We start from the raw sequence: 15,092 nt of genomic DNA on the forward strand, positions 1-15,092 counted from the left end.
TGGAAAATGTATTTTTTTTTCGGTAAACTAATTAGATACAGTGTTTGTTTCCTAAAGCAAGTGTTTTTATTTACAAACGTTTTAGCTATCTTCGATTTCATAATTGACGTATTCGTTCTGGTCGGGTAAACGAGTAAAATTGACAAATTCACCGTTCTGGAAAAAAATAAAAATTGACATGTTTATTATGTATCAAAACTCCGATCCTTAAATTGCGTCGCATAAAAACAAAAATTGTAATATTATATAATAAACTATCGAACATTTTAAAACATTTTCTTGATAGCAAAGCTATATTGTTGACACATGTTTAAAAAATATATATCGTAGCATTTTTACATTTATTTTTAGACCAATAAGATACGTATTTTTAAAAAATTGATGTTGAACAACATTTTATCCTGCAAAACCAATTACCAACATTTATAAGCCATATTACTATTGATCACAAACAATTGCGTCAGATGAAGATTGTTGATTTGTCATTTTTTGGATAGCTCGCCTAGACGTCTACGCTGCAGACATTTCATTTAACCGATGCCAATTGCCATCAAAGATTCCTATTAAAAAAAAACGTTTTATTTAGAACGCAAACATACCCATGATTTACCTCAGTGTGAATATACTGAGCTACATAAGAAATGCGATGTTCTTATCCTGGACAATATCATCTTCGATTCAGAAACCTCTATTGGCTGTGGGTTGCTGAACCCAGACAGAAATGATATTGATATGGTTTGTGTTCTTGGTAAAAGAAAAGGAACCATAGTTTTAAGTTAAATGCGTAAGAAAATGCTAGCTGACACTTTAGGATGGCGAACTTTAAAACAAAACCCAGTCATTACAACAGGCACAGAAGGTACATTTGGAAAAGAATACATGAAATTCAAATAAGTAAATTGTTTTTCCCCTTATCAAAGAACATCTAAACTGTGTTGATTCAGAGACGGAACTAGAAAAAGGGCCAAAATTTGTTTATGTATATATATATATATATGTATATATATATATATATATATATATATATATATATATATATATATGTATATATATATATATATATATATATATATATATATATATATATATATATATATATATACATATGTACATATATAAATATACATATATATATATATATATATATATATATATATATATATATATATATATATATATATATATATATATATATATATATATATTCACAAAATACGAACATAGAATATTAATTTCGGGGCTGATCGAGTTTTGAAAATTGAAACAAATTTCAACAAAATGTCACGTGTGTGAGTGCATTAGTTTCTTTTTTTTTATTTTTTTCTTTAATTTAAATATTTTATTGCACAATCGTGCTCTCAGAATTAGTAGATCTTTTAGGCTTAACCCATAGTGCACTTGATATACAATGCTCTCTCATTCTGCCAATTTTTCTTCAAGGGGGACACCAGAAAGTTGATAGCCATAGTAACATTTTGCTACAGCTTCTCTGGATTCATATTGACATGTCCAATGCAAACAGCCAAACAAACAACCTTTTTCATCTGAAATTTGATGGTGGCTTTGGTCTCCTCAATCTTTGCATTAAGACTGTCATGGTGTGTAATTGGTGCGGGGAACTTGCCAGCCTTGTTCAAACCCGGCCCTAGAACTCTGGGAATTTGACTGATCAGAGACTCAGATGCAAGGAAAGACATCATAATTCTTGGCTTTTTTCATGTTTTTTTATCTCTTTATTGAGTTTCTTTAGAGCTTTAACATCCAAATGAGGCAAGTCGTTTGCCTTAGCCTAATCACACTGGACTTGATCACAAAGAACACAGACCTTCATCATGGGCTTGGGGATATTACGTAATTTGTTCCAGCAAAACGTTTGTCCTTCTGGGGATCATAGTTCTTCAAGGAAATCTGTAGCTCAATGGATTCCGTGAACTTGCGTTTCTTGGTTTCTTTAGAATACTTGAATACAGCGTCAATTGGCTCACTAGGTGAGTCTCTGTTGATTTTACTCATCTTGGAAGAGCTGTCTGTTTTGAAAATCTGTGTTTCATTTTATGCCTGGCATATTGCTTCCTGTTCGCGAGCCCGTCATAAGTATATGAAACATGAAAGCTTTATATGTGTAATGGTTTCTCGTGTTATGTTTATTTTTGTATTTTGTATTTATATTATTTTTTCAAAATACTTTTCCGTTTTATACTATGTAATTCTATGTAATTTAGTATGTATTTTTTTTAAATGAAGAGAAGTAACTGCTTTTTAATTTGTTTAGTACAAATATATTAAAAGGTGCTATGAGCACCCCTATTTGACTATTTAAAAAGGGAAATAAGTCATGGAAGTGATTTTAACTTTTGCCTATCTTTTACCCTAGTGTTCATGTATACTTATTTTTCCCCTGAAAAAAAAAATTGGGCCCATATATATTTAATTTATTTATTTATATATACATATATATATATATATATATATATATATATATATATATATATATATATATATATATATATATATATATATATATATATATATATACGTCAATGCTGCGACTATGGAAGAAAACAAATTCAAAAAGGACACTTGTTATTATAACATTCAATTTACATTGTAGTCATTTATTTTGTTTATTATGGCAAAGATTTTTTAAAGTGTAGCTCTAATTGTTCATTTTTATTCGAGGGCTTGTGGATTCATGTTATTTTTTGTTCTTCTGTGATCTTGTCACATAAATGTATTCAAGTGAGAAGCACCGACTCTCGGAATCTAGTCCTACCCACCAAACTAACGCGGCATTTTTAATGAGGTTTTCACCAACACGTGACTATTCGTGTATTTATTATAGACGTTTGCTTTGTTTTCTAGAACAGCGGTTATTAAATGTAAACAATGTCGGCGCTTTATTTCTTGGATCTTAGTTGTTGGGGCGCTAGTTTGTCCACACTACCACAGAGACGCCCAGCTTACTTGTTGGGGCGTTAGTTTGTCCACACTACCACAGAGACACCCAGCTTACTTGTTGGGGAGCTAGTTTGCCCACACTACCACAGAGACGCCCAGCTTACTTGTTGGGGCGCTAGTTTGTCCACACTACGACAGACGCGGTTTACGATGATGGTGGAAGAAACACCACTCGGTGGAGCCCCTCTCGAAGAGAGAAAACTGAAAGAAACTCTGGTAGTCACCCTAATCCCCCCCCCTGTACAATCCACCCAATAAGCAGACCCCTGGTGCTAATATAGCCGCTGGGGATCTTGGCGCGCTCAACTACATATTCCCATAGAAAGCCGTCACTCTAATATTTTTAAAGAAATGTTAGGCCTTTGACAGAAACCTATCGGGGGTTTACTCAAAGGCTTCCCAGATTTTCATTGTGATAGCATGAATGGTGTAGTAATGCATAAAAGACAGATACACGATGTTCACGTATACAGCTGTATGTGCCCAGCTCACGCGGAGGAAAACCTTTAATTTAAGGGACATCCCCAATGGTTTAAAAACAAAAGGAAAAAGAATATATTAGAGCGTGGGATGGTGTCTATAAAATAAAGATAATCCAACCGTAGCTACAGTATTCTTTTTTACAAAACAACCATGAAGTAAAAAAACAAAATTCTTTTTGTTAATATTGAGTATGGTCGGCTGTGGGCCCCCTAAACGGTCTGTCCCCCCCTCCCCGCATTGCGATGTCTGTCGGCATTGTAGTTCCGCCCCTGTATTGATTATGTTGTTTATATTTGATTATGTTGATTGTTTGATTATATTCATTATGTTTATTATGTTCATTATGTTTATTATGTTCATTATGTTGATCTAATGTACTTGTAGTTTCCGATGCTGAAAATATTAACTTGGTCGAAACAATCTGTGTTAAACCAAACTTATCCAAATAAATTTGGTCAAAATGTTCATGTTTGAAATCAACCTATATCACAACACTTATATTCTGATTGGAATGTTAGACATGGGTGGACTGGCTCTGTTCAAACGGACCGGGAAGTAAATAAAAGCAAACACAACTTCAAATTTTCATAGACCCCGACTCATGAAACCATCACATACATGTTTCCCTTCTTGTGTAGGTCTCTGGTAACGTTCTTTGCAGTTCTCCAAGATAGTCCTGCTCTTTTAAGTTTTCTGTTCTGTTGCTCCACATTTCGGCCTTCCATTTTAAGCGCCATTCCTGTGATATCATCTGATTTCATCCGATACATTTGAAATTACAATATACATCTATATCATCGTAATAAGTCAGTCTAGAAACTGCAGAAGTGTGTAGACTCTTGAGAGGGTAAACCAGAGGCGGCGCGACGAGGGGGTGGGGGTTGCTGACTGTTATGATGCATGTTATAATCTATGCTATAGATTGGCGCGAATGAATGTTGGTGCGAAAGGTATGTTGAACGCAAGGAATGATGACGCGTATGGTGCGACAGTGACGTTTTGGTGTAGAGACTGGTTACTAGGTATTGTGCGTGAGTTAGTATGATTTTCTTCGTCTTGGTGGAAGGATGTATGTGAGTTGAGAGTACAGAATTAAAGATAAGAAAAGAAGCCTGAGTTCCTCTCATTGATTGTTGGTCGTCCACGTCGTCTTAGTGAATGATGGTACAATGTATGTCTGTGAACACATCTCCACATGGTAGTGGTTAAGACAAAAATGGTATTGGATCAATAACCAAAGACACTCACTCAGCAGTTATAACATGGTGGAGTAGCCAACAACGTATACCTGATATAACAAGAGTATAACACGGTGAAGCAGCTTAAAAGAATGTGATATACGGACTGCTATTCTGAAACCCGTGTGTGAAGATCCTGGCGTGAAAAACCGTGTAGAGTATTCGTATCTACCTTTGAAAACCCATCTGGATAAGAGGAATCGGTTGTTGCAGTTTCGAGCTGGGAGGATCAGCGGAAGTATAAACACCGGAGAATTAACTTTCTATATCGTGGAACATACCAGTACAGCACATTCTACTGATAGAACATACCTCTGGAGCGTACAGCGAATTGTTCAACAACGGACATTTCTCACCAGCTGTTTTCCCATCCTACGTCAGCCGTGTATGTAACATTAACACAACCTTCATCGTGAATCGTCAGCAACATGGCACCGAAAATACGAGATTGAAAACTCGAAGACTTGTTGAACCTCATAAACATTGGGTCAGGAATAATCGCGGAACACCTCGGGACATTTGTTGGGAACTACACTACAAGGGGATCTGTATGTCGGGACGAGCTGGACAAGTCAAGGGGATCCGTGTGTCGGGACCAGTGTGTGAATTCGTTAATTAAGATAAGTACCACCATTTTTAAATTTTATTAGCACATTTGTGGTAGGTTCATAATTTTATTGTAATAATTGATCCAGAAGTTGCCATAGTGTATAGATCTAGATCTGGCATACACTAGTGAACCAGGATTGTAGCTAACCTGGCTTAATACAATTGTTCAAAAGAAACAAAAATGAGTGCCGAGCAAACAAAGAAGCTGCGTGAATTGGGGCAAAGTTTAGATTATAGGGGTGAAGAACTAGAAACATGGGTAAGGGAACAATTAAGGTTGTTAGAAAAATTATCCCTGATTCCCAGTGAATTGGAAGCTTCAAAATTAGAAGTAGAGAAGGCTAAAGCCCAAACTGCAGATCTAGATAGAATTAGAATACAGGCTGAGGAGCAAATGAAACTAAACGTAGCAAGGGTCATAACGCAGGTTGAAGAACAGGCTAGAGTAGGCATGGAACAAATGAAATTAGATTACCAAGCAAAACTGGAATCGGGCCAATTAGGAATTAGTAAAACAGCAATTAACATGGACAGGACCCATACTAGTGACGCAAATATATTGGGGAAAATACCTAAATTTGATGAGCATAGAGATAATCTTGACTCCTATATTAAACGATTTGAGACCATAGCAAAAACCACCAACATTCATGAGTCTCAATGGGGCACACACCTACTAATACTGATCGGAGGGAAGGGTTTGCATGCCTGCCAGTGCCTAAATGAGGAGGAAATGAAGAATTATCGGACCTTGAAACAGACACTATTGGAATTTTACCATCTGACCGAGGAGGCGTATCGAATTAAATTTCAGGACTTACTCCCTGAGAATAATGAGGACTTCAAAATATACAGCAACAACATCAGGACAGCTTTCGATAAGTGGTTCGAAGCATCCGGGCTGGAGCCGACTATGCAAAATTTAAAGGAATTGATCCTAGTTAATAAGGTCCTGACTTCGGTGGACAAAGATCTGTTCAGCTACCTGCAAGAACGGAAACCTAGAACCCTGGATACTGTGACAGACCTATGTCAAAAATATCAGGCGGCTCACCCCGACAGACCTATTGGGAGAATGCAGGACCATAATATCTTTACTGCACAAGCTCAGAATGGTAACAGGGACAGATGGTCCTTTGGAGAGGGTAACCGTCACATGGAGTCTAACATAGATAGAAGGAACCCTATACCAGGACAGAGATATTGTTTCCGATGTGGACAGTCAGGGCACACAACTACAAGCTGCAGATACAGAGGGGCAAATATGGACAGGACCATTCAATGTTTTGAGTGTCAAGGATTTGGTCACTTTAAGAGAGACTGTCCAAGTGGGAAGGGGGTTATGTCCTCCAGGGGGATCAATCACCTTAATAGTGGTAGATGACTATCATTGGTTCTAAACAGTAGTACAAATACTAGATTTGGTACAATACAGTGCTGGGTAGGAGATAGACTTGTTAAAACACTTAGGGATACTGGAGCAAATGTTTGTGGAGTTAGAAGAAATTTTGTACAATCACATCAATATACAGGGGGCAGAGTAAGGGTAGAAGGGTTCGGGGGAATCGTTCACTCGTGGCCCATCGCAATTATCAATATAAAGACACCTTACTTTACGGGCAGTGTTAGGGCTGCAGTCTTCACTAAAGGACCATACGATTTTATTCTGGGGAACATAAAAGGGATATCGAATCCATCTGATAACCAGATTTCAGAGTGGATGACTAGACATCACATAAACATGGTACAGACTAGGAGACAATCTAAGGAGGAAATTATAAAGGAAATGGGAGCCATGAAAATTGAGGGCGGCCTAAGTGAGGAAAAGATAAAAGAAGAATCGTCAACCGTTCAGGAATCATTGAATAATACTAGTCTGTGGACCCCTACACAATTTCAAGAGGAACAGAGAAAAGACCATAGTTTAGAAAAAATATTTAAACTAGCTAAGAAAAACTCGAGAACGTTCTCTAAAACAACAGAACATGGATTTATTGTTAAAGATAACACGTTAATGAGAATCTTTAGAGACCATACCAAGGAATACAAACAATTGGTGATACCACACAGATATAGGAACATTATACTCAGTCAGGCTCACGATCTGTGTCTTGCTGGACACATGGGTAGAAGGAAAACAAAGCAGAGAATTCAGTCAGCCTTTTATTGGCCTGGAATGGATAGGGATATATCAAAATATATACAATCTTGTAAGCTATGCATGAACAAAACTAGGACGCCCCAGTTGGCACCTATACAGAAAACTGATTTGGTTTGCAGACCATTCGAAAAGATAGCAATAGATATAATTGGACCGTTACAACCAACGTCCGCAAGGGGACATAGGTTTGTCTTGACCGTTGTCGATCTCGCTACGAGATGGCCTGAGGCATTCCCTCTCAAAAATACAACTTCTGAGGACATTGTGAACTGTTTGATACAGGTGTTTTCAAGAACGGGATTCCCCGATACAATACTCTCTGATAGAGGACCCCAGTTCACATCAGAAATTACTCGGCAAATTTCGTGCTTGTTGGGGATCAAACAGACCTTTACATCTCCATACCATCCTCAAAGCAATGGTATATGTGAACGCCTGAATGGCACGATTAAGACAATGATGGGAAAAATTCCTAAGAGGAATGCTAACGAATGGGACTTATATCTACCTTGCCTATTATTCGCATACAGAGAAGTGCCTCACTCTATAACTGGCTTCTCTCCATTTGAACTGGTTTTTGGTGCCAACCCAAAAGGTCCTATGGATATCATGAAATCTTTACTTGTGGATGACCGACTGAACCCTGAGATGAAGTCTACATATGAACGAGTGATAAATCTGAGACATCAAATTATTGGGTCATGTGAGATATCACACCGGGTGACACCATTTAGGTCGGTGACACCAAGACAAATCTTTTTTTTCCATATTTATAGAATAAATAGTTTTTTTTTGCCATTTCAATGATTGGTTAATTAGTTAAAAAGTATTTTAAGTACAAGGTAGGGGTGGGTGACACCATGACGTAAACATGCAAACTATAGAGTAAACAATGCAACACCCAGCTGTATTAACAACCGACTATAGATAAGCATCATTTGTATTAAATGTGAACACTGTAAAGCTTTTATCTGTGGGGGGGGGGGGGAGACACCAACCGCATTAGGTGCTGCATCTGGTGACACCCGACCTAGCGACGCCGTTGAGATAAACGCAGAATCACAGTCAACATTACATTTAATTTAAAAAAAATAATTCCTAGTGGACGCCCTTTGATGTGAATGCTATCTGGAGTTGGATAATGTAATTAAGGTATACATTTTCCCCAGTTACGCTTAAAGTACATAGCACCGAATCAAACGGTTCATACAAATAAATAGGTCTAAGAACACCGATATGAATCAGGTAGATTATACATTCTGAGCACGCGCAACTTGATTTTGACAACTGGACCAGAAATTCTAGATCTGTAAACGACAACGCCCAAAGTCCAACACTCATGCTGTCCTTGAGACCAAGTCTAATGAAGACGAGCACGTTGACGCTGTTGGACAAGACGCCTGCTAGAGAAATCACGGTGTGGAGGAACACACTTAATGACAGTATAAACACTTGCAGTAGTGAGTTCGATATCAAATCGTCATTAGATTCTTCAACTAATGCTTTTACTTCCGCTTTACATATGCAACTACTTGTGCTAGCCATACCGAACTGATTAATTTATTTTGTTTCAAATTCGTCAGTTTTATAACAACAGGTGATGTTCTAACTAATATGGTGAACACATCTGAAAGCTGTAACGAGCTAATAATGGAAATGATCGTAGCTTTTCTCCATGGTGTGCCTGCCGATTAGAATAGAAGAAAAAATTTAAAGCTTACTTTATTTTAAAAACTGTATCACTGTTTTTTAAATAAGAATTTTACACGCACACACCTAGAAAATAATTTCCTTTTAGTAGCAACATTTTCAGAATGTTAACATTTATTAATTAAGGTAAACGAAGAATTTCTAAATTGTAATTTTACTCATGAATATAATGTTTTAAATCAAACACTTATGTATTACTCTGTTGGACGTCAATGATGGTAAACAAAACAAAAATTGTCAGATGTTCTAATGTTTTAAATAACAAAAAAAAAAACAATCAGAAATCATGATTCATATAACTTAAGCACCTGAAAATTTCTTCTGCAATGATTAATATCTAGATATTCATGGTTTTACTTTTGGGTATTTTCGTAAATATGAGAGAAATTAAAATATTTTCAAAAATTTTATAATTTACCACACTTTACTACTTTTTAGACTCTACTTTGTGTAAGTAAAACCTGTTACTTCGAACTAACGCCTTCATCGGTATGGCTTTCGTTTCTATAGAGCCAAAGAGCTAGACATAATTTCTTAAAACAAAGCACAACTCGCGGTTACCTCAACTTTAGGATAAAACTTTCCATAGTTACACGTTCTTTTAACATACATTCAACAAGTAACTCTCATTTATCCATCGCTAATGTTATGTTAACTCAAGGATTCATATTTTTACTGTTCCTCTTTATTTTAAAATACAAATAAGAAATGTTTTGCAGCTTTAATTTGTCCAACGCTAATATTATCTAAATTTAAAGATTAATATTTCCATTATTAAGCGTCATTTAAAACATGTACATCAATCCTGTTACGTGAATCAAAGCTTATATTATCTAAACTTTGAACAAGAAAATCAAAACATACACAAAGAGATATAATAGATTATCAAAAGAAATGCATATGTACCTTGCTCAAAAGACGGTAACGGATTAAATTTAAATAGTATGCTTACTATTGTTTAATGCTTTTTCTACGATTGTATAGTTTGTTGTGTAAAAACTAAAAGTCCCCTTCCAAACCTGTCTATGGGGCAAATAAAGTAAAGTTCGCCTGTTCCTGTGACCTCGGCATATGAAGGGATAATGTGGTCAGCACTATGCCCAGCCGCCTTTAATTTCCTTAACGTGAGTTAGTTAGACCTACCCATCAGAGCTGGGTGGACTCAGGGACGACCTACTAATTTGAACCAGGATTAGAACTCGAGGCTCACGGGTTAGCAGTCTAGTTGCTGGGTACTGAATTACAAATGACGGTGCTGGAACAAGCAATGGCTTGTGTTTTTTGATATTCATTTTATTACAAGCTTTAACCAAGAAAGACGTACAGTTACACTTCACTCACATTTACAAGTTCAAAAAGTAAAATTGTTTTAAAAACCATGAATATCCAGATATGTATTATTAGGACAGATATTATCAAGTGCTTAGTTTATTTTAATAATGATTTGTGATTTATTTATTTTTTTAATTTAAAACAGACTGGAGTTAAAACTGGTATTATGTATTTAAAATTCCATTATCTTATTGTTTGTTTCAAATTAACTCTTGTTTATATGTCGAAGTTTTTTTTATAATGGTATTTCAAATATATGATTGTTATAACAAATCTTTTGTTATCTTATATCAAAATATATATAACTTTTGTAATTCTATATATTTTAATCCAGATTCTACACAAATTTTACATGTTATGTTTCACTAAAGCGCATTCATCATGTTTCTGACCCGTTTAACTATGAACTAGACTACCCGTTATCTAGTTAGATAACTGTGGGTTTCGGGGGGGGGGGGGGAGGGGTCATCCATAAATGACATCACGTCTGCCAGCACTTATCATCCCAAAATAACCAGACCCCACATTCAAAAAGACGTTTTTTATATTTTAAAAACTCTACTAAACTCTACTTCACCTGCCCAGTGCCCCGCCAAGTCTCAGACATGTTTGTATTAAAAAAAAAACGATTCCGGTCGAGCATGGCTCTGACCACACTATCCCTTCATATGCTGAGAACATAGAAACAGGTGAACTCTACTTCACCTGCCCTGTGCCCCGCGAGGTCCTCATACTCAACCTTATCATTCACATATAAGCCTTAAGAAAATAATTGAAAACATTGTTGTAATCAAAAAACAATTTTTTAATAATAACTAAAGTCATTGTTCTAAACTTTTATAATTAATGTGGTTAATCTACCAATGAATATATCAATAAATTAATTAACGGCTTTAAATTAGTTTGTAATTAACAGTGTGTTTAAGAAAGAACAATATTTACCACCCAAAATCCTATTTTACAGCTCTACGCAAAATGCAGATTATCCCCAATAACAAATAAAAAAAACAAACAAACAAAAAAATGAGTTATCAAACGTCACTATTCAGTCGAAGTTTAGCCATTGTTCTAAAACTTTAAAATTAATGTGGTTAATCTACCTATGAATAAATCAATAAATTAATTAACGTCTTTAAATAAATGTGTGATTAACAGTCTGTCTGCAATCAAAAATTATTCTCTATCTACATACTATTTTACAGGCCCCCATATAGAGCAGTTTTCTTACAGTACCAAATCAGACAAAAAAAAAATTCAAACATGTAAACAAACTTGAGTTTTAGTAGTATATAGCTAGATTTAGAGGTCTAATATAGATAAAGACGACCATAGTAAACAACTCTACTAATCTATTATTTTAACGTCTTTCTTCTTTTAGCTTTTTATTATAATTTAGAAATCGATTTTTTTGTTCGAAATGTTTCTAAAAAATAACATCCGTTTCTAATAAAAATAAATATTTAAAAATGAACTATATATTGATCTGGTAACATAAAAGAAATACAATTTGCTAAATCTTTCAAAATATTGAATATTCTGTTTTAAGTGGTGGTACTTTACAAACAAAATTTACGTTACAACAAACGCAAATCGCCTAAAGCAAAAAAAAAACTGAATTGACAACACTTGAATTATATACCTAAATTTTCTAGACAAAAAAAAATGATAAATTATATTCCCGGAGGCGATATAACTAAAATTTACAATATTGACGTATGAAATCAATTTGTCAAGCTGGAAGAAATTCGAAATTACATCGTGACTACGAAATATTAAATGTACCCCTAAAACCATCATACACAATTAAATATTTACATTTCATTTTTAGAAAAAATTGTTTTCGTATCGTTTACAAGTGTTTTGGATATTATTTCGATATAGGAATAGAGTAAAAGGTAATTGTTTTGTGATTGCCTGCACGGCCGACATCAAGCGAAAATAAAATGACTTAATTACAGTCGAAACCGGAGGGCGACTCATTGATGTATATTGATAAAAAAGAAGCGCCATAAAAGTTCATAACTTGCATTTAAACAAGACTTTTGATATTTCTTATGTTCCATTCCAATGTCTTCATACGGCACTTGATTAAAGTTTTAAACTTATCAGTCAGTGTCTAATTTACATACAGATACATATATATGATTTTACAAATGCAATATGACAGTATATAAAGCTATTTTTCTACTTATGCCTGCCATCATTATAAGCAATGTTCTTTCCTGTCGCCTGTGTAAATATCAATATTGTATGATAAGAAAAAAAAAGCAGAACTTCAAATTAATCTAATCTAACCGTGTTAGTATACTTTTCGAATACAATATAACTATTTTTAAAATCGTGTTCGATGTTACTAAACGTATTTTAGCAGAAAGTTGAGTATAAAAAGCAACTCAATTATTGGTGTCTTGTTTAGCTTGTGAAGGTTTAAATTGTCTACAACCGTCTGTACTTGTTGTGTACCAATCGGTTGTCTAGAGTTTAATTAGCGTAAATAAAAAGAATGTAAATGAAACCAGAGAAATCATAGACCTCATGAAGTCGTGTAAGTGTTCAGAATGTCATCTCGATTTACCGAGACTTGATATTATAGGCTTCACGATTATTATTTTTTTTGCAGCATTTTTACAAGAAAAATAAACAGGGAATGATCTCCCCTAAACTTTCTCGAATATTCTTATATAAAACAACAGGGGGTGGCAACTCAGGATATTGACATGGTTTTAAATCCATTTTTAATTACTTAAACTTTTAAAAATAGAATAAAATCTCATAGAAAAAAGACCTGCACACCAAGTGAACGCCAAACAAAATGTGTATAATAGTGCGGAATATTATTAGTACTTTATAAATTCACATGCGTTTTTTGAGAAATCGAAAATAGCGTAAATTACTACTACCGGCAAACGTAAATTACTCAAAATTTGACAGAAGGCAGATAATTAGATCTTTTACTTTTATGTGAAATTTCAGTTATCTATCTGAAATAGTACTCAAGTTATAGGCTTTTGAAAAATTGAAAGTAGAAAAAGTTCCACTGAAAAGTTGAAACGGATCTACGATTTTGATATAATACTTATATATAAAATTTCATCAACCTAGCTGTAACACTACCTAAGATATCGTGTTTACAGACATACACACGCACACACAGACATACGGAAAAGATTGCAAAACTATGTTTTCCGACTCATGGAGGTGTAAAAGATTTTTTTTTTGCAAGATTACTAGACTTTATCTATACTTCGTATATACGAGAAATTAAAAAGAAGTATCATATTTCATACATTTTTTTTTACCTTGGCACATGATTGGAATGGTGTGGTCAGAAATGTGCCCCAGTCGACATTTTAGCTTTCTAGTATACGAAGTATAGATGAATTATTGCGATCGTGCAAAAAATCGAAACAAGATTTTCAGAAATGTCGAAATTTTACATTTCCCTGATTCGGAAATACATAGTTTTGCAGTTGTGTTTGTATGGCTCTATGTATGTGTCTGTGTGTATGTGTATATGTGTGTGAACACGATAACTGGAGTGTCGTTAAATAGGTTGTAGAAATTTCAAATATAAGTGTGTATAAATATAAATATAAATGTGTAGTTCTTTATCCACTTTTCAGCGAGTTACGGTAACCGGAAGTAGAACTCATTGTATATTTTATTTTGAAAAAAACCTATATATTGAGTACTGTTTCAGATAGATAAGCAATATTTCACAGATAAGAAAAAGATCTGATTCTCTGCCTTCTGTCAAATTTTGAGTAATTTCCGTTGAACGGAAGTAGCACTTTACGCTATTTCTGATTTCTCAAAAAACGAATATGAATTTTTAAAGTACTAACATTTCGCACTTATATACACATGTTGTTTGCAGTTCACTTGGTAAGCAATTCTTATTTCTATGATATTCTACTCTATTTTTTAAAGTTTAGGTAATTAAAATAGATTAAAATATTGTCTATATCCCGAATTGCCATCCCCCCTTAGTGTTTAATTCGAGAAAGTTTAGGGGAGATCACTCCAACTTTATTTCAAAATATATTTTGTTCGAAACTAATTTTTCCTTATATATTTTGTCCTGAGATAATGTGTCTGTCTTTTATTGTATCTGTGTTACGCTTTATCTGGAATCATCTGTCTTGAGGTCGGGTTATGAAGCAATAATTAAAAGTCATTTAGTATTTAGTGCAAATTATTATAGTCTTCCATAATGAAATAATTAAAAAATGAAAATTGTTACTCTTGTTTCGTTTACAGGAAACACTGAATGACACCCAATCTTACAGCTATTATTCCGTTTTAATTAGTGAGTAACCATTGTTAAAGTTTTAGCTCAACACCCAAATGATTATCTTTAGTGTTAGGATTAACTGTCAACTTGGAGAAATCATTCTTTCTTTTTTAAATTTTTGATTGATTCTTCAGGAATTAGCTCTTTTTTGTCAACTAGATGATTTCCTAGTAGATACCATAGCAATGGCTGACTACGCCCCAAAAGATTTTGACGAGAAATTCAGAAGATTTGCTGCTGAGACAAAAGAATTCCTGATATCGGAATCCTTGCGGCTGGAACTACTGCTTGGATTAAGTGTAATCCT

The 15,092-nt window shown here is 34.6% G+C and overlaps 1 pseudogene; it reads right to left on the bottom strand.

The window, feature by feature from the left end:
• Positions 1-1,382: 1,382 nt before the first annotated feature.
• Positions 1,383-2,013, bottom strand: LOC131935198 (large ribosomal subunit protein uL1-like; annotated as a pseudogene).
• Between the last annotated feature and the right edge of the window lie 13,079 nt (positions 2,014-15,092).

Source organism: Physella acuta, unplaced genomic scaffold (assembly GCF_028476545.2).
Source record: "Physella acuta isolate Inbredline_101_S28 unplaced genomic scaffold, ASM2847654v3 ptg000135l, whole genome shotgun sequence".
Lineage (NCBI taxonomy): Eukaryota > Metazoa > Mollusca > Gastropoda > Physidae > Physella > Physella acuta.